The sequence below is a fragment of the Rana temporaria genome, chromosome 7 (assembly GCF_905171775.1).
Source record: "Rana temporaria chromosome 7, aRanTem1.1, whole genome shotgun sequence".
Lineage (NCBI taxonomy): Eukaryota > Metazoa > Chordata > Amphibia > Anura > Ranidae > Rana > Rana temporaria.
Window position 1 is genome coordinate 73457607 of NC_053495.1, and position 21324 is coordinate 73478930.

The 21324-nt window shown below is 46.5% G+C and overlaps 1 protein-coding gene across 1 annotated transcript in view; it reads right to left on the reverse strand.

The window, feature by feature from the left end:
- CACNA1I (calcium voltage-gated channel subunit alpha1 I) overlaps positions 1-21324 on the reverse strand; it is a 2078868-nt gene that overhangs the window by 403425 nt on the left and 1654119 nt on the right.

Here is a 21324-nt window from a genome sequence, read left to right on the forward strand (position 1 = left end):
GAAATTTACTACTGTAATGCCGCGTACACACGACCGGTGGTGAAAAACGGTCGTGTGTATGCTCCAGAGCATTTTTCTTGAAAAAAAAAAAAGAAAAATGCCCGAATTTGTTTTTAAAACCTGCTTTATTTTTTTCTCGTTGTTTTTCACGTCGTTCTTTTTCATGTAGTGAAAAACGGTTGTGTGTACGCTTTAACGAGGGGAAAAAATGCGCATGCTCAGAAGCAAGTTATGAGATGGGAAAATTAGCAAAAGCAGCCCAAAGGGTGGTGCCATTCGAATGGAACTTCCCCTTTATAGTGCCGTCGAACGTGTTGTACGTCACCGCGCTTTGCTCGAGCAATTTTTTCACGAACGTGTGTATGCAAGGCAGGCTTGAGAGGAATCATGACAAATCCCGAGAAAAACGTTGTTTTTTTGCATGACATGAATAACGGTCGTTTGTACGCGTTATCATGGGAAAAAGGTGCCTCTACTGAAGCTTTATCACCAATCCTGGTTTCCACAACAACCCAAAAGTTTCAAAATCCAATTGTCACAGGGACAGAATATAAGGTGACCTCTTTTGAACAGGCTGTAGCCACACTTAAAAAATGTACCTATTCAGTCTTGCATTCAAACCTACAGACCCTATCTTGTGTTTGTAACTTGTTTGTATATAGTTTAAAGTGCATGTGTCACAAACTACGGTGAACAAGTGTGAACCACAACTGCAGTTAGATTATTTTTAATGGGGTCAATGCATTTCTCAATGTAATATGACATTCAGTACTGGACCCCAGGCGTCACCCCTTAATCTTAGGCGAAGAGTTTGGGGTTCATTACATCAACTGTCACACAGAGAGGAATGCATTGAGGAAATAGAAGAGGAGATATAATTGCATACGTCCAAGCCCTAGTTTAAAAGATATATGCCAACATGTTTCATACACAGGCCAGAAGCACGTTTTCTACAGTTAACAAATGTCATGCATGTAGAATAAGAAAATACTGTATTAGAATAATCTATTTTTGGAGAGAGGCAGCTGGTGATTATATGAACGGCTTAGGAATGTATGTCCCTTTAAGATATAGACTAAGACGTATAATCAAGCTGTAATCTTCATGAGTACTCAAGGAACATTTAGTATGAAAAAGTCCCACAATAGTAGTATGAATCCACAGTAGCTAATTCCAAGCAAGGTGGTAATTTAAATAGAGCAGCGTTCAAATAATATAGATAGTATGTGCAATATGAGAACAGGGTAATTCACAAGCATTTGAAGTATGGTAGTAAGGGTACTCATCCGTTTGTAGAGGATGAGGCTTCTCAGTAGTAGAAGGATATTGTTGTCGGCAATCAAATCAGGTAATGATAGTCTCTTGTAGGTGAATAGGTTTGGGTGTCCCCACAGCAAGTAAGTATTGATGATAGCATGGATCCGGTTTGTAAATGGTTAATTCTTAGGGTGTAGCAGCAAGCAGTAGTTTGATGGTAGCATGGACTGGGGTTCATCTGGCTAGCCAGGGCCGACAATAAAGGAATTCTGTTTGCTGGCACCGGAGTAAATTTATAGCAGGCAGACATGTGTGAGTAGGAACAGCGCCGATTGCGCTCGGCACTTCCGCCTTCCAGCATGGAACGCATACGGCGCCAGGCTATGACTACAGTGCGCAGTCGCCGAATGCGTTTCAGCGTGGAACACAATCGGTGACGGGAGACGTCGCTTACAGCATGTTAACCTGATTCATAAAATTTGACCATAGCACATATATCTGTAGTGTTTTCTTATCTCTCTCCAAAGCACTTGGGGCCAAATTCAGGTAGAAGTGCGTTACACCGCCGCAAGTTTTCATCGCAAGTGCCTGATTCACAAAGCACTTGCGATGAAAACTACGCCGGCGTAAGCCCGCGTAATTTAAATGGGCGTGTGCCATTTAAATTAGGCGCACTCCCGCGCTGGACCTACTGCGCATGCTCCGTTTCGGAATTCCCGCCGTGCTTTGCGCGCAGTGACGTCATTTTTTCGAACGGTGACGCGCGTATCGTAATTCCGTATTCCCGGACGGCTTACGCAAACGACGTTAATTTTTAAATTTCGACGCGGGAACGACGGCCATACTTTATACAGCAATACGATTGCTGTGGAAAGTTAGGGCAGGTCAAATAACGACTAAAATTGCGACGGGAAACTTGACTACGGACGACGTAGCGAACGCGAAAATCCGTTGTGGATCCGCCGTAACTGCTAATTTGCATTCCCGACGCTGGAATACGACGCAAACTCCACCCAGCGGCGGCCGCAGTATTGCATCCTAAGATCCGACAGTTTAAAACAATTACACCTGTCGGATCTTAGGGCTAGCTATGCGTAACTGATTCTATGAATCAGTCGAATAGTTAGAAACAGAGATACGACAGCGTATCAGGAGATATGCCGTCGTATCTCTTTTGTGAATCTGGCCCTAAGTCCTGTGTCTTTCTGCTGTTGCTCTATTATTAGCATGATAACTGACAAGTTCTCCATTAACCAAGATAAAACCAGCCTGAAGTTTGTGTTGTGGGAGCTATAAATAGATTAGCAGATAGCACATCTTGTCACAACACAGCTCTGCACATTCCTTCCCTCCTTTGCCCATGTGGAGTGGGGGTGTATGCCTTTCCTCCAATTAGCTGTCTTGGCTGTATGCCAAGAATCCACTCCCAATTCTGACCAGAAAGATAAAATATCTAACACAATGTGCAGTTTCCAAAAAATATATAAAGCTGAAGACAGCAGATATGCATGTAAAACTTATGTAGGGAGATTTGTTTCATCCTTGTGTATCACAAGGCCGTTCACTTTACTGGGTATATGTGTAATGCCACGTACACACGATCGGTTAAACCGATGAGAATGGTCTGATGGACCGTTTTCATTGGTCAAAACCGATCGTGTGTGGGCGCCATCGGTTAGTTAACCATCGGTTAAAAAAAGCCAACTTGTTTATAATTTAACTGATGGATTCCTAACCGTTGGGGAAAAAACTGATCGTTAGTAGGCACAACCATCGGTTAAAAATCCACGCATGCTCAGGATCAAGTCGACGCATGCTTGGAAGCATTGAACTTTGTTTTTTTCAGCACGTCATTGAGTTTTACGTCACCACGTTCTGACACGATCGTTTTTTTAACCGATGGTGTGTAGGCGCGACAGACCATCAGTCATCTTCATCGGTTAACCGATGAAAACGGTCCATCGGTCTGTTCTCATCGGATGGACTGATCGTGTGTACACGGCATTAGGGTTTACATCCACCTTAAGTACAGTTTGATGGGAATGATCAGACAATGACAAAAGCTAATTTCTTATTTCAACAACCCATGGTGGGTTATTGATGCTGGAAAATGCAATATCAATGTAGGGTAATGCTCAATATTTTTTTGGATTGGCAAGAAAAACAGCATTATTCTGATGCCACAACTGTGAAAATATATGCTTACACCAAGCAGCAAAAAAGGTTCTAAATGGAAAGGTCTTAATCACTCTAAATTAAAGTCATATAGAGGCACGTAAGGAACTGTAAATACTTATTTTTACTTTCAGTAAGTACCAAATGGGGGAAATGTGGAAGAAACACCAATGCCAGTTAGGCCCGGTACACACGAGCAAACATGTACGATGAAAGCGGTCCGTCGGACCGTTTTCACCGTACATGCCTGCCAGAGGGCTTCTGTACGATGGTTGTACTAACCATCGTACAGAAGTCCGCGCGTAAACAATACGCGGGGCGTGTCCGCGTCGTCGCCGCGACGATGACGCGGAGACGTGGACCGTTTTCACCGTACATGCCTGCCAGAGGGCTTCTGTACGATGGTTGTACTAACCATCGTACAGAAGTCCGCGCGTAAACAATACACGGGGCGTGTTCACGTCGTCGCCGCGACGATGACGCGGCGATGACGCGGAGACGTGGGCGGGCCTGCCATTTAAAGGCTTCCACGCATGCGTCAAAGTCATTCGATGCATGCGAGGGACGGCGGGCGCTCGGACATGTACGGTAGGTCTGTACTGACGACCGTACATGTCCGAGCGGGCAGGATTCCAGCGGACGGTTTTAAAACACGTCCAGGAATATTTGCCCGCTGGGAAAAGGCCCGGCGGGCAAATGTTTGCTGGAATTCGGCCCGCTCGCGCCTACACACGACCAAACATGTATACTGAAACTGGCCCGCGGACCAGTTTCAGCATACATGTTTGGTCGTGTGTACGGGGCCTAAGAGTAGAGTTATGTGTTAGTATATGAAGACATAGTGGTATTTAGAATAAAACGGTGTATGTATTTCAATTCTAGATTTTAGTATATCAAAATAAACACCATTCTTCGAATGGCAGGAATATGTAGCATGAAAGCACCGACAACCTATTAGGTTTGTATCTTGGAGAGAGAGAATTTGAGGGATATGTTCTTATGTAGTCAAACACATGGGCCCTTCTTTGTTTAGAGCTAAGGCCTTATGTGTTCCATGAAATGACTGTAACCTTGATTCATATTATGCAATGGGAAGTTAGTAGGAAGAAACAGGATCACCAGCATTGACCACCACATACTGCTACCACTATGATATGAGGTCTAGGTGAGGTGAGAGAACAGACACACAGCACATGTTTTATAAATCACATTTGGTACAAAATAAAAAATAAAAATAAAAGAATATGAAAACATTTTCCTCACAGCATTCTAGGGGTAACTTCAGGAACTTGCCTACTAAGTTTACCCAAAATTCCCCAAACAATAATTGTCAATCGGTGTCATGTTCCAAGGAGCAAGCTTTAAGGAACCCATACATTGCTTGCTAGTAACATGGTATATCAGACTGATGACTGCACCTGTAAGGCTAAAGCCTCATACACATGATCAGATTTTCCAACAGGAATTGTGTAAAAAATGTTGGATCACAGGCTTTAAAATTTTCCGCAAACAACGGTCTGTTAGGTAGGGAGACCGCCGCTCCAGGTGAGCACAGGCAGGTAATCAATGTCCACTCAGGAATCACACGGGTGCTGGCAATGCATAGAATTAAGCAGGTGGAAGAATGGATGGACAGCCGCACTCCAAAAAGTCTTGTTGAAAAAAGACGTGCTCTTTATTGTAAAAAGGAAAAAATGCACAGCACACAACAGCATACAGTGGGATAGACAGCTGGCGCGTTTCGCATTAACAACTAATGCTTAGTCATAGCTATGACTACGCATTAGTTGATAATGCGAAATGCGTCAGCTGTCTATCCCACTGTATGCTGTTGTGTGCTGTGCATTTTTTCCTTTTTACAATAAAGAGCACGTCTTTTTTCAACAAGACTTTTTGGAGTGCGGCTGTCCATCCATTCTCCCACCTGCTTAAAACAACGGTCTGTTGTTGAATTTTCAAAAGTCCAAAGTACAAACACGCATGCTCGGAAGCAAGTACGAGCCGGAAGCGGCCGGCCTTGTAAAACTAACGCTCGTAATGGAGATATCACATTTGTGACGTGACAATTTATGAAATCTCGAAATGCAGCGCACCTTCTCTTCTTTATAATGGGATAATAATGCCAAACGAATTTAAAAAGGCTTTTTTTCCTAGTAAAATCAAGAATAATATTTTTTTATTTTTTTGGGGGTCAATTTACCACAACACTATTATCCTGTAGTTTTTATGATCAAAGATACAACTATGTTGGTGTCCCTTGTTAATTTTACATTGTATTTTTGAAATGTACCTGCCTGCTCCCAAACTGTCATTTGAAGTAAAACACATAACCAAGTATTTTTACATAGTTACATAGTTATTTAGGTTGAAAAAAGACACAAGTCCATCCAGTTCAACCACAAAAAAATAAATAAACAAACAAACAAAATAAAAAACACAATACAATCCCCTACACCCAACTCCATACCCACAGTTGATCCAGAGGAAGGCAAGAAAAAAACCCAGGAGAGCATGATCCAATTTGCTACAGCAGGGGAAAAAAAATCCTCCCTGATCCCCCGAGAGGCAATCGGATTTACCCTGGATCAACTTTACCTATAAAATGTCAGTACTCAGTTATATTCTGTACATTTAGGAAAGAATCCAGGCCTTTTTATTTAACACATAGCACATATCATATAAAAATCAAGAGGAAGGCAGCGATGGAGAAACTTTTGGAATTGATGAAGCCATTGTACCCCTTGGCAGACATCAATTATGTGAAGAGCAAAATTGGGAACCTGAAGAGTACATTTAATAGGGAGAACAATATGGTCCTGGACCCCAGAGAGATTGAGAGCAAAGCAAAGCTTAAATCTCCAAATCACGGACACCACCAACAGAATAAATGGAGTCACTTTGCGATCGTTGGGCGCATGTGGTGACGCTTTTATGCACTGGGCCGGCCCAACTCAGCGGGGAGTTACGCCTAATGTTGGTTTGCGCATGCGCAGAGGGCAAGCACGTCCGGCGCATGCTCCGTTCGGTCTGGACATCATTTTCATGGGGTCACGGTTCATTAGAATGCTTCACGCCCACATCCCTCCTACCGTCACTTGCGCCGGCTTACGCCGACACATTTAAGTTGCGCGAGCGCATTGTAGGACGCATGTGGTCCGGGAATATGGGACAGCTCTCTCCAAGTTAAGCCGGCGTAGCGCATTCCACCCTTAGGAGCCGTTCTTCTGACTTGCTGATATTTTCATTTAGGATCTCGGTCATTTGAAATATCCCCGTATTGTTTAAATATTATTAATAATATCGGGATTGACGTTCTAGGGTTGACAATATAGAACAATACATCATCCGCGAAAGCGGATAATTTATGTTCTTTTTCATCCACTTTATTCTCATTCACATTGGGGCTATTGCGGACACTGGCCAGAAGGGGCTCTAGAGACAACACGAACAAGAGCGGTGAGAGGGGACACCCCTATCCCGTACCGTTTTTCATCTCAAATGCTGGGATAACCTACCATTTATTCTTATCCTTGCCATTGGGTGGTGGTACAGTGTTTAAATCCACTGTAACATCCTAGGTTCTAGGCCCATAGTTTCCAGGGTTTGAATCATGAGTCCCCAGTCTACCCTGTCGAACGCCTTCTCCGCATCAATCGACAGGAGTAGCCCTGGGGACTAATTTTCTTTCATCTTTCTAAGGAGTAACAGTGCTCTCACCCCATTATCTCTTCCAGGGATAAATCCCACCTGTTCCGGATGGACCAGTGTGGTCATCAGCCATTTCAATCGTTCTGCTAGTACCTTTGCATACACTTTGGTGTCAGCATTAAGCAACAAAATCGGCCTGTACCCAGAGCAAAGCCTTTCATCTTTCCCTTCCTTCGGAATTACTATGATTGTGGCTGCAAGGGCTTCCCTACTCATTTTATATTCAGTCCCTAGTCCGTTGTAGTACTGACACAGTCTTGGAATCAAAATCACCTTACACTTTTTGAAGTAGAGCGTTGTAAACCCGTCTGGACCAGGGCTTTTGCCCAAGGCTGAGTCCGCCAACGCTCCACTAATTTCTTCCTCAGTAATTGGTTTGTCCAGGATTGATCTTTCACTCTGTCCGATATTGGGCAATCTTGCACCTTCTAGGAACTCTTTTGTTTTGACCTTTTTCTCCTCTTTCCGTCAAGCCCTTCTTCTCTACAGAGTACAGCCCCTCGTAGTAATTTTTGAAGGTTTCTGCTATGTCCTTTGTACCACCTCACCCTTCTTATTTTTAATTTTTTCTATGTAATTTCTAGTTTTCTTTTTCTGCACCATTTTTGCTAGGTGTTTACTGGATTTATTTCCCCACATATGCTTTTCTTTTGCAATAATATGAAATGTCCTTCTAGTCTCTTGTTCCATAAGTTCTTTAAGTTCATTTCCTTTTCTTTGTTTTTCCAAAATCTTTTATTCATTTTTTTTATACTCATTTCCTTTTCTAACTAAATTATGATAGAGCTCTTGTTGCTGTTGTTTTTTATGTTCCTACTCCTTTCTTTTTTCTTCCTTGCCCCCTCTGATATCAAAATCCCTATAATAAAAGCTTTATGTGCTTCCCAAATAGTTGCCTTTGACACTCCTTCTGTATCATTTACCATGAAACAATGATTTAACTCTCTTTTCACCCTTTCTAGGCCTACTTCGTCCAAGATCAGTTCTTCATTCAATCTCCAAGTAAAAGATGGCCTTTGGTGACCAGGGATATTCATTTTCATGCTCACAGGAGCATGATCCGATAGTGAAACAATTTCTATACTCGAGTCTACTATCATTTCCAGTAAACTATGGTCTACCATGATGTAGTCTATTCTAGAGTATGTCCCGTGTACAGGGGAGTAGAACGTATAGTCCCACTGTTTTGAATGTAGTATTCTTTCTCCAGATGTCTACCATCTGGCTACTATGCATTTTTTTTTAATCTTTTTTAGCTGTGCATTGTTTGTCCCCTGTACTCGGGACGTACTATCCGCATCCGGCTCCATACAAATATTCAAATCACCCATCAAGATTACATTTCCTGCCTTAAAATCACTCAGTTTCCCTATGATTTCACTGAAATATTTAATTGGGCTCGCATTGGGGGCATATATGTTCGCCATGGTACACTCCATCTTCCCTAATTTCCCTTTTAAAAAGAGAAATCTTCCTTCTACATCCATTATCCTGTCTTCCAATGTGAAACACACCTCTTTTGCGAATCCTATTGCCACTCCCCTCGTTTTGAGATAGTATCCACATAGTACAATATCGGGAAGTCTGGGGAATATAGTTTGACATTAGATTCCAGGGTCAAATGGGTCTCCTGCAGAAATACTACCTCCGCTCTGTACCGTCTAAGCTCTCTTAATATCTTGTGCCTCTTGGTAGGGGTAACCACTTCAATACAGGGCTTTAAAACCCACCTCCATACCGGGCCTATTCTGGCACTTCTCTCCTACATGTACAAATCATCATTCTTTTGCTAGAAAATTACTCAGAACCCCCAAACATTGTATATGTGTTTTTTTTAGCAGACACCCTAGGAAATAAAATGGCGTCATTGCAACGTTTTATCTTGCACGGTATTTTTGCAATAATTTTCAAACGCCTTTTTTTTGCAAAAAAAATGGTTTCATGAATTCAAAAATAACAAAACAGTAAAGTTAGCCCAGTTTTTGTAAAATATGAAAGATGATGTTACATCGAGTAAATAGATACCCAACTTGTCATGCTTTAAAATTGCGCTCACTCATGGAATGGTGCCAAACTTCATTACTTAAAAATCTCCATAGGCGACGCTTTAAAAAATGTACAGGTTACCAGTTTAGAGTTACAGAGGAGGTCTAGTGCTAGAATTGTTGCACATGCTCTAACGCATGCGGCGACATCTCACATGTGTGGTTTGAATGACGTTTACATACGTGGGCGGGACTTACGTGTGCGTTCGCTTCTGAGCGCGAGCTACTGGGGACAGGGGCGTTTTTAATTTTTTGTTTTTATTTATTTATTTTTTATTTTACTTATTTATTTATTTTTTACACTTTAAAAAAAAAATAATAATTCGATCGCTTTTACTCCTATTACAAGGAATGTAAACATCCCTTGTAATAGGAATAGTGTGTGACATGTCCTCTTTAAGGAGAGATGCGGGGTCAATAAGACCCCACATCTCTCCTCCAGGCTGAAAAGAATGAGATTGTGAAAAAAAATTATAACGCAACACATACGATAGTGCCCATCTATGCCCATCCATGCCGCCTATCAGTGACCATCCATGCCGCCTATCTGTGCCCATCCGTGCCACCTATCCGTGCCCATCCATGCCGCCTATCTGTGCCCATCTGTGCCACCTATCCGTGCCCATCCGTGCCGCCTATCCAAGCCCATCCATGCCGCCTATCCGTGCCACTTATCAGTGCCCATCCGTGGTGCCCATCAGTGCCGCATATTAGTGCCCATCAATGCCACCACATCAGTGCCACCTCATCGGTGCCCATCAGTGAAGGAGAAAACGTACTTATTTACAATGTTATATAACAGAAACAAAAAAAAAGATTTTTTTCAAAAATGTTGGTAATTTTTTTATTTTTTTTGCATTTTTTGCTCTATTTGTGGGTACAAAATGATAAAAAATGTGTTTGGGTACAGTGTGGCATGACCGCGCAATTGTCATTCAAAGTGCAAGAGCGCTGAAAGCTAAAAATTGGTCTGGGCGGGAAGGTGTATAAGTGCCCTGTATGGAATTGGTTAATATATTGATTTCAACTTTAATAGCGTTTTCAAGTTGCAGTAACATCTCAGACATTTCCCCTTGTGTTGGAATTTGTGCATCAGCTCGTTGTTCTTCCATTCTGCTTATCTCTGATTCACTTTCTGTGGTTACTTCCTCCCTGGATACATCCGATGTTTCCACAAATTTTTTAGCTGTGGTATTTTTTTTAAAAAAGAAAAAGTGCAGCGCTGAGTATTCAGTGAAATGAATCAAAAAATATGGTAAATAATCAAAATTCAGTGAAAAATCAAAGAAATTTAAAAAAGAAAAAAGAGGGGGACACACCCCCAAGTAATGTGACAGGTAAATAACCTGAAAGACAGCTAGAAAGTGAGATCTAGCTGGATAATGTGTAATATAAACACACCGTGATAGGTGAGAGGACACAAAAATAAATGATAATGAGAACCTCAAATGAAGTCCATATAATTTATACGTGTAACTCCAAAATGTAAATGTGATAGTCCAAGGTCAAAATGGCCTATACAGACCAAAGAAATATATATATGCAATGTATTTCCTTTATTGGAGTTGACGCATACTGTTAGACAGGTTAATTGGTTGTTCTGCAGGCTGGTCAGTAAGGAGGCTTGGTTTTTCCCTGGGCATTCCCCAGGTTTTGTTGTAATCTGCTTTAGCCTTCCAATGCCACTTACTGCGATTGCCAGCTATAGATGGGGGCGGTGGACATGTTTATGTTTCACCTGTGGTGTTTATATTGGTCCAGCAGTGCACCAACACATTTGCAGCCATTGTGGGGACGCTCATTGTTTAGTGTTAGGACCACAGATTACAGGGTGCCTTGGCGCACTTTATACAAGCACCATGCCTTTCTGCACCTACAGTCCATTAAACCATTCCATTAACCATTCAGTTGAATTACCGAGTGCTTAAATATGCTGGTTTAGTTTGTAAAGTTATTTGACTTATGCAGTTACCTGGGTAAGAAAGCTCTTTACCTCACTTGTCATTATATCGCACAGCCTATGTGAGCAGAGAGTCCCATTTAAGCATTACAAAACAAGATATCAAAACCATGTACGCACAAACTTCTTGCTGTATATATACACACCGTACACAGTTCTACTTGCAGTTATCTGAGCAGTTCAATTAGATCACAATTTAGCAGGTTATTATCCAGACCTTGTACGTTTATACCATGGTACCTCCTTTTTCTGCTCCTCTAGTTTGCTGGCGTCATTTTTTTTCCTCCTCCTGGATTGCTCACGTATCGCCAGGGGGTCCTTCCTTCGCTCTGTATCTGGCAGCCTCTGTCTACTCACGTCCCCACATGCTGCCCTTCCTTCATGCGGAAGCTGCTGTCACCACTGCGGTAATCAGGGGGATCTTAGAGAGCTCGGAGAGCTTAGGAGGGAAGGGAGGAGGTTCGGCAGAGCTCAGACTCCCCCTACCATCCTTTTGTCCTATCCGCTCCGCCGTAAGGTGGTATGGGGAGACCAGGTAGCCACAGTTGTTTTAGCGGAAGCGTTGGCAGGAGTGTCAGTCGCGTCATCCCCGATGCCTCTCACACAGCGGGTCCGTCGCGGCTTTACCCACGTCCGATGCACTGTCCGGCTAGCTGACACCCTCCAGTCCCTCCCTCCGTGAGATACGTCACGTCCTCACATCCATTCCCCTATGGCCGTCTTGAAGGGATCTGACATTTCCAAAAAAATTATTCAGTTACATCAGCATCAGGTGCTTGGTAGCTGGTGGTGATCCAAGCCTGATTCATTTTTATGAAGGTCGGTCGATCGACCGAGTCGGTGGAGATGCGCACCCTGTGATCAGTTACAAATCCTCCAGCAGCACTGAATGTGCGTTCCGAAAGAACGCTGGATGCAGGACAGGCCAGTAGCTCAATTGCATACTGTGCAAGCTCTGGCCAGTGATCCATCCTCAAGACTCAGTAAGCCAGAGGATTTTCAGCAGGAAAGGTGTCCAAGTCTGATCTTGCCCCTAGGTATTTCCGCACCATGTAAAACAGACGCTGGCGATGGTTGCTGGACCCAGCCCTTGGGGCTGCGGACTAGAAAATTGTCTGAACGCATCGGTCAGGCGGCCACATTCTCCACCACTCCTTCTTTGACTGACCAAAGCCTCAGCAACACGTTGTCCAGGACCAGGATTTTGTAACCTCCCAGTCTCTGGGAACACGTTGCACAGACCTTTCTGCAAGGCCTCCCAAAGATGTTTCATCGTTTTATCCCTCTCCCCTGGCAAGATAAGGTCCGCAACCTTACCCTTGTAATGTAGATCAAGGAGGGTTGCCAGCCAGTAATGATCTCTCTCCTTGATAGCATGAATACGAGGATCCTTCCGCAGGCTTTGCAGGATCAGGGAGGCCACACAGCGTAGGTTTGCTGAGGCATTCGGTGCAGAGTCCTCTGGGTCACTGAGGACAACATGATCTTCAGCCACCTCGTCCCAGCCACGTACAAGTCCATGGGTTTCTTGGGACTGTATATGATCCCTTAAAGACTGTTGCTGATGCTGAGTGCTAGGCTCCACCTCCATGCTGACACAATACTCCTCCTCCTCGTCTTCTTCCTGTGTGATAGGCGGGCAAGCAGGAACTCTGTCTGGATAAAGGGGGCCTTGAGAAGCAAGGAAGTCCTCCTCTTCCTCCCTCTGTTCTGCCTCAAGGGCCCTGTCCATTATTCCACACAGCGTGTGCTCCAACAGGTGGATAAGAGTGACAGTGTCACTGATGCATGCACTGTCACTGCTCACCATCCTCGTGGCCTCCTCAAATGGTGACAGGACAGTGCATGCATCCCTGATAATGGCCCACTTGTCAGGTCACCTGTGGCCAGGTGACAAGTGCACCCCATTGGGGTCAGGGATGCACCACAGGGTAGTGAACCCTATAGCCGACTGCTGCAATCAGAGAGGAAGTGTGAGCCCAAGATTCCCCAGGGCGCAGAGTCTAAGACCCAGCTTTGTGTTCACCAGAGCCTCTAGTGGTGAGGATGGCCTTCGCTACAGCTGGATCCAGGTCGCGACCCCTGGGATCCCCTAGGTTACGCTCTGCAGGGAGAGAGGGGAAGCAGCAACCAGGACAAGCGATAGTGATGGGTAAGCCGAAGTCAGGGCAACAGGCAGACAATGGTAACCGAGGGACAGGCAAAAGGTCAGGGTCACAGGCAAACAGGAGAAGTCAGGGACGAGCCAAAAACGGTACACAGGAAGGTAAACGTAGCACACTGCAGACAGGAACTTAAGCTAATAACAAGGTTGAACAGCAAAGCAGACCTGCAGTGCAACAGTTAATATAGACTTCCTGGGATGGCCTGGGGTGGGGCCATACAGGAAGGAGAGATGATAAAAAGGCAGCCAGAAGAGGGTCAGGTCTCTAATGGACACATGAGGAGAAGGTAAGCTGCCAGACATTATTGCATGTCCATGACACCACTGGCGTGGGGAATAAAAACAAGCTCCCCTAACCCTGTCCTGGTGCCATATTGGCACAGATACTCATTGATGGCCCTCTGCTGCATGTGCAGCCACTTCAGCATGGCCAACGTAGAGTTCCACCTGGTGGGCATGTCACAGATAAGGTGGCTCTTGGGCAGGTTGTATTCATTTTGGAGGTCTGCCAGCCGAGCACTGGCATTATATGACCGTCGGAAATGCACACAAAGTTTCCTGGCCTGCTTCAGGACATCCGGTAAGCCCGGGTACCTGCCCAAGAACCACTGCACCACCAAGTTAAGAACATGAGCAAAACAGGGCACATGGGTCAGTTGTCCCTGTCGCAGGGCGGAGAGGAGGTTGGTGCCATTGTCGCAAACCACCATTCCTGGCTTAAGCTGGCGTAGCGTCAACCACATCTGAGCCTGCCCCTGCTGAGCAGACAGAACCTCCTGTGCCCCAAGCACACCAGCTCAAGCACCGCATTGCATCTCTTGCGTGCGTACCTGCGTAGCCCCTTGAACGCCTACGGAACACCGCTGGATCTGAGGACACATCAGCAGAGGAAGAGGCCACATAGAAAGAAGAAGAGGAGGGGGTGGAGGAGAGAGGTGTGTCACAACCAGTAGTAGCATTTTGGAGGCATGGTGGCGGAACAACCTCCAACACTACTGTACCTTGTCCTGCATCCTTCTCAGCTGCCAGCAGAGTCACATCCCTGTCCATGCCTGCTGGACCATGAGTCAGCGCTCATATGCACCTTACCACTGACCGCCCTGTCCAGCAAGACATGGACATTGCCTTCCACATGCCGGTAGAGAGCCGGAATCGCCTTCTGTGAGAAAAAGTGGCATTTGGGAACTTGCCACTGAGGTACCGCACATTCCACAAACTCATGGAAGGGGGCAGAATCTACCAACTGTAGTGGGGTTGGGGATCCCAGCTGATGAGTAGTGTGACGGATCTCAGATACCCCAGGTGGGCACATCCGCCAGACCTGTGTCTCCTGTCCTCCAAACGCACCCACAGCATGCAACCTCGCCATAACCAGCCCTTAACCCCTCAATCACGACACAATCCACACAGGTGTTGAGGGTTAAACATCCAGAACTTAAACTGTTTATTAAATTCCAAGACATACAGTTTTACATACAGCTAGGGACACTCCCCTTAGCCACCAACCAATGGGAACTGAACATTTGTACATTGAAACAGTGTACAGATACCTAATGAGATTATGGTAAGCAGGCAGTCTCTCAATACACACCCCCTGCGGAGATACGTCTGCAGTCCAGTCTCCATTGTCTATGTATCATGAATCAACACAATTAGACACAGCAACAAGAGGGGGGGATGGGGGGAGAAGGGCTGTAACATTAAATTACATCAATGCCAGCTTCAGGTCTCCAGTATCTTCTGGCCCATAGTCTGTCGGTAGGAGGCACATGCACAGTCCCTTTCAAAACACACAGTGACAGTGGGTTCTGTCACAAGTAGCAAGGAGAGGTCCGCTTTGTTCTTTGGTGTGGGTCTTTGAGGTACGCTTGCCAACGAACTGCATGGCAGGTCGACATATGTTTGGTCAAGCATGTGGTGCCCAAGCGGGTGATGTTTTGGCCACGCGAGATACGCTGAGACATATGTTGCAAATAGCAGCGGTGCGATCTGATGCACTCGTCTCAAAAAAGGCCCACACCAAAGAACTTTTGGAATAGCGCTGAGAGACAGCAGCGCCCTGCACATGCGTAGCTTTGCGTTGTGATGCAGTCAGTGTGCTGCCCTTAAGCTGGCCCCTGGAAGGCATCCTGCCTCATTGGAGATGTGCCTCCTCCTCCTCTCTCCTATCAGGCACCCATGTGGAGTCAGTGAACTCATCATCCCCTCCCTCCTCATCACTGGAGCAAACCTGGCAGTATGCTACAGCTGGGGGAACATGACTGCCAGATTGCTGTCCTTCTTAGGCACCCCCTCTCTCTGGGCTCACATTACTGCCTTTCTCTAGCTGTGTACCATCATCCGAGCCTTCAAAACGCTGTGCATCCTCCTGCAGCATGTACCCAACACTGTGGTCAAACAGTTCGGGGGACTGCTCAGGAGGACATGGTGGGGCTAAGGAAGGAGTGACTGATGCCATTGAGCAGAGGGAAGAGGCTGCGTTGGCAGCTACTTTGCCAGACAAAGTACCCTGAGCCTGGTTGAGAGAGGATGAGGAGGATGAGGACGGCTTGGTCATCCACTCTACCAAGTCTTCAGCATGTTGCGGCTCAACACGACCAGCTGCCGAAAAAAAAGGACAAGCTTGTCCCACGGCCACGTTCTGATGAGAATGCACCGCGTCCACGACCAGCAGCACTGTTGCCTCTAGACACAGAGCCTGCTTGCCCTCTTTTATCGGCTCGTGACTCTCTGCCTTTCCTTGTTGTCCTTCCAGTCATACCCATGGAATGCAGGGAGACGTAGCTGCACAAATACTGAAAATATTGCTGATCCCTGCCTGTGGTATTAATATGAGAACACCAGCAAATCTATTGACGTAGCTTTAGGTGCACACTGTACAGAGGACACAGTACACCACGTGAAAATACTTGCAGAATGATTCCCTGCCTGTGTTATTAATATAAGCAGATCCCTGCCTGTAGGAATTAATATGAGAACACCAGCAAATCTATTGGTGTAGCTTTAGGTGCATACTGTGCAGAGGACACAGTACACCACGTGAAAATACTTGCAGAACTCAATACAGTGTATTGAGTTCACCTGGGATGCATATATATCCTCTACACCAGGGGTCTCAAAGTACCGATCCACGGGCCATTTGCGCCCGCGGACCGCTTTTAAATGGCCCGCGGGTGCAGTGGAAGTGTAGATCGAGGTGCATGACGAGTAGGGGTGCAACGGATCGTCATTGATCCGTGATCCGCACGGATCAATGACTTCGGATCGGCACACACGTGATCCGTGGCGTGCCGCGGGACTGCAGAGCAAAGCGGTAAAAAACACATTGAAATTGTCTCCGCTCTGTTTGCACACAGCCCGCCTGCTCTTAACCACGCTGTGATAGACAGAATGCGTGTCCAATGCGCTGATGTGTTTTGTCTATTACAGCGTGGGCTTAGGAGGAGGTGGGGCTGTGTGTGAGCAGGAGTGGAGACGTTTAAACATACGTCCGTTCCCCCCCACACCTCTCCCGGCTGGCTCTGTCCCCCCTCCTCCTCCCCCCAGCTGCCGTCCGTCCGTTCCCCCCCCCCCAGCTGCCGTCCGTCCGTCCCCCCCTCCTCCCCCCAGCTGCCATCCGTCCGTTCCCCCCACACCTCTCCTGGCTGGCTCTGCCCCCCCTCCTCCCCCCTGCTGCCGAGTCTCCTGTCCTTGCTGCAAATAGCACACAGTGAGAGGGGTGAGCTGTGCTCTTCCCATCTCAACTGTGAGGATTGTTTTTGGAGGTGACAGGGTTAACAAAGAGAACCTGTCACCTTCAATTGCTATGGCACAGGGAATTGTTTTCTCCTGTGTGATAGCAATAAAGTTAAATGTAAAAAAAAATAAGAATTAATAATTCAATTAATAAAAAAATAAGTAATTAAAAAGTAAAGAAGAAGAAAAATAATATTAAAAATAAGAAAATTATACAAAAATTAAAGTAAAAACGACAAGCTACAAAAAAAAGTGATAATGTAATAAAAAAAAAAGAAGAAACAAAAAATATTTGAACTAACCGTGCCGCCCCTGCCATCCCACTGCTATTCTCCGGGGGGGGGGGGGGTTCGGTTGGTGAGGAGGGGGTGCATTGCAGAACCTGGCCTTGGGGTGGCAGGGAAAGTAAATCCAGCCCTGCTGGCTGCCCTCTCACTTCTTCCACCCTGGCGAGGCGGCAATTTGGGGAAAAGTGAGGCGGCAATTTGGGGCACAGTGAGGCAGCAATTTGGGGCACAGTGAGGCGGCAATTTGGGGCACAGTGAGGCGGCAATTTGGGGAAAAGTGAGGCGGCAATTTGGGGGAACAGTGAGGCAGCAATTTGGGGCACAGTGAGGCGGCAATTTGGGGCAAAGTGGGGCACACCAGTGAACATGGGGCACACCAGGGAACATGGGGCACACCAGGGAACATGGGGCACATGAGAGCACATCAGGGCACATGGGGCACAGCACATCAGGACAGGGCACATGGCACATCAGGGTACAGGACATGGCACATCAGGGCACAGCACATCAGGACAGGGCACACAGCACATCAGGGTACAAAGCCCAGCACATCAGGGCACATGGCACATCAGGGTACAGGGCACATGAAACGGCACATCAGGGTACAAAGCCCAGCACATCAGGGTACATGGGGTACCCTGATGTGCTGTTTCATGTGCCCTGTACCCTGATGTGCCATGTGCCCTGTCCTGATGTGCTGTGCCCTGATGTGCCATGTCCTGATGTGCTCTCATGTGCCCCATGTTCCCTGGTGTGCCCCATGTTCCCTGATTGTGCCCTGATGTGCTCTCATGTGCCCTGGTGTGCTTGTATGTGCCCTGATATGCCCCATGTGCCCTGATGTGCTGTGATTGTGCCCCATGTACCCTGATGTGGCCCATGTACCCTGATGTGCCATGTGCCCCATGTACCCTGATGTGCCCCATGTACCCTGATGTGCTGGGCTTTGTACCCTGATGTGCTGTTTCATGTGCCCTGTACCCTGATGTGCCATGTGCCCTGTCCTGATGTGCTGTGCCCTGATGTGCCATGTCCTGCACTGTGCCATGTGCCCTGCCCTGATGTGCCGTGCACCCTGATGTGGCCTGTTGTGCTGTACCCCTATGTGCTGTGCTCTGATGTGCCCTGTACCCTGATGTGCTGGGCTTTGTACCCTGATGTGCTGGGCTTTGTACCCTGATGTGCTCTGTGCACTCATGTGTGCTGTGCCCTGATGTGCTGTACCCTAATGGTGAGTGGTCAGTGTGTAGTGTAGTGGTCAGTGTGCAGTGTAGTGGTCAGGGTTAATAATGCGTTCGCTGACACCAGTACGGTTTTTGAAGTTTGAAAGTTTGCATGCGGCCCCCCTATGGGATATGGAAACTTGTCTTGTGGCCCTCAGGTAATTTGAGTTTGAGACCCCTGCTCTACACACTGTAACTCTAACTGACTAGCCTGCCTGCCTATCTAACTAAAAAAAAATGACACTCTCTATCTCTCTCTGTAACCACCGCAACACACTACACAAGGCTGCCAGGGAGGCGGCCTTATATAGTGTGGGACGTGTACTAAACCCCCTGAGCCATAATTGGCCAAAGCCAAAAAGTTGCAATGACCACCACTTTATTCACAAGGGTGTCTGCTAAAAATATATATATAATGTTTGGGGGTTCTGAGTAATTTTCTAGCAAAAAAAATGGATTTTCACATGGAGAGAAGTGCCAGAATAGGCGCGGTATGAAAGTGGTTAATTTTTTGCCCTTCTTTGGACTCTCTCCAGCTCTTCAGGTCTGGTATGGATTTTAAGTAGAACTCCGAGCCAAATAAAAAAAAAATGGCGTGGAGTTCCCCCCCAAAAATCCTTACCAGATCCTTTATCCGAGCACGCAACCTGGCAGGCCGCAGGAAAAGTGGGGGGAGACGAGAGAGCGCCCCCCCCCCGAACCGTACCAGGCCACATGCCCTCAACATGGGAAGGATGCTTTGGGGGTCTGTGACCCCTCAAAGCACCATGTCCCCCATGTTGATGGGGACAAGGGCCTCATCCCCACATCCCTTGTCTGGTGGTTGTGGGGATCTGCAGGTGGGGGGCTTATCGGAATCTAGAAGACCCCTATAGCAAAGGGGACCCCCAGAACCCGGCACCCCCATGTGAAATGGTAAGGGGTACCTACCATTTCACAAAGAAAGTGTAAAAAAAACACACAGACACAGTTGGGATAAGTCATTTATTAAAAATAAAAAATAAAGATTTCAGTGGTGGTAATCCACTCTCGGTCTCAACTCCAGCGCTGTCGGTATCTTGCGATGGATGATTTCCTCCCCAGGCCCCAGCGATGATGTCCAGCGCAGCGAGGAACAGCATCCTGTCTCCACCGGAGACACCCCGGGAATAACGTTGCGGCAGCCTGACAGGTCTCTTATGTAGCTCTTATGTCACTGGGAAACCCAGGCTTTCCCAGTGACGGGTGAGCCCGCCCCCCTCTGATGCAACGGGGAAATCTGCGTTACATCAGAGGGGGCGGGGTCACCCCTCACATCAATGGGAAAGCCCGGGTTTCCCCTTGCGGCAGAGGGGGGCGGTGTCACGTAACGGGTGGCCCCGTCCTCAGCTACATAAGACCTGTCAGGCTGCCACAACGTCATTCCCAGGGTGTCTCCGGTGGAGACAGGATGCTGTTCCTCGCTGCACCGGACATCATCGCTGGAGTCTGGAGAGGAGATCATCCATCGCTGGATACCGACAGCGCTGGAGTGGTGACCCAGAGTGGATTCCCACCGTTAGAATATTTTTTTTATTTTTAATAAAGGACTTATCCCAACTGTGTTTGTGTGTTTTTTTTGTTTTTTACACTTTCTTTGTGAAATGGTAGGGGTACAATGTACCCCTTTCCAATTCACATAGGGGGGGCAAGATCTGGGGGTCCCCTTTGTTAACTACTTGCCGACCGCCCACCGCCGTTATACGTCATCACTTTAGAGATGAATATCTCGGTAACGGTAGCAGCTGCTGCCACAATCGAGATATTCATCTCTTCTGTGGGCGGCCGTGTTAACGATAATGGCGGTCTCCGCGGCGAATCCGCCGCGAGATCGCCGTTATCGGTGGCGGGAGAGGGGCCCCCCCCCCCCTCCCGCCGCTGTTCCGCGCCCTCCGCCGCTTACCGGAGCCGTCGGTAGCGGCGGAGGAGATCGCGACCATCCGGCAGCTGAGCGGGGACGAGACTGAAGGAAAAATCTCCTTCGCCCGTCCCCATAGCTCCGCTGGGCGGAAGTGACGTCAAAACGTCAGTCCCGCCCAGCGTCTTAAAGAAACATTTTTTTTTTTGTCATTTGAAAAAATGACATTTCCAAATTTTTTTTTTTTTTTTTTGCATTTAAGCCTAAATATGAGATCTGAGGTCTTTTTGACCCCAGATCCCATATTTAAGAGGACCTGTCATGCTTTTTTCTATTACAAGGGATGTTTACATTCCTTGTAATAGGAATAAAAGTGATCATTTTTTTTTTTTTTTTTTCAGTGTTAAAAATTGTAAAATAAATAAAAATAAATGCGAAAAGCAAAAAAAAATTTTTTTAAAGCGCCCCGTCCCGACGAGCTCGCGCGTAGAAGCGAACGTATACGCGAGTAGCGCCGACATATGAAAACGGTATTCAAACCACACAAGTGAGGTATCGCCGCGATCGTTAGAGCGAGAGCATTAATTTTAGCCCTAGGCCTACTCTGTAACTCAAAAAATGCAACCTGTAGAATTTTTTAAACGTCGCCTATCAAGATTTTTAAGGGTAAAAGTTTGACGCCATGCCACGAGCGGGCGCAATTTTTAAGCGTGACATGTTGGGTATCATTTTACTCGGCGTAACATTATCTTTCACAATATATAAAAAAATTGGGCCAAATTTATTGTTGTCTTATTTTTTCATTTAAAAAAGTGAATTTTTTCCAAAAAAAGTGCGCTTGTAAGACCGCTGCGCAAATACGGTGTGACAAAAAGTATTGCAATGACTTCCATT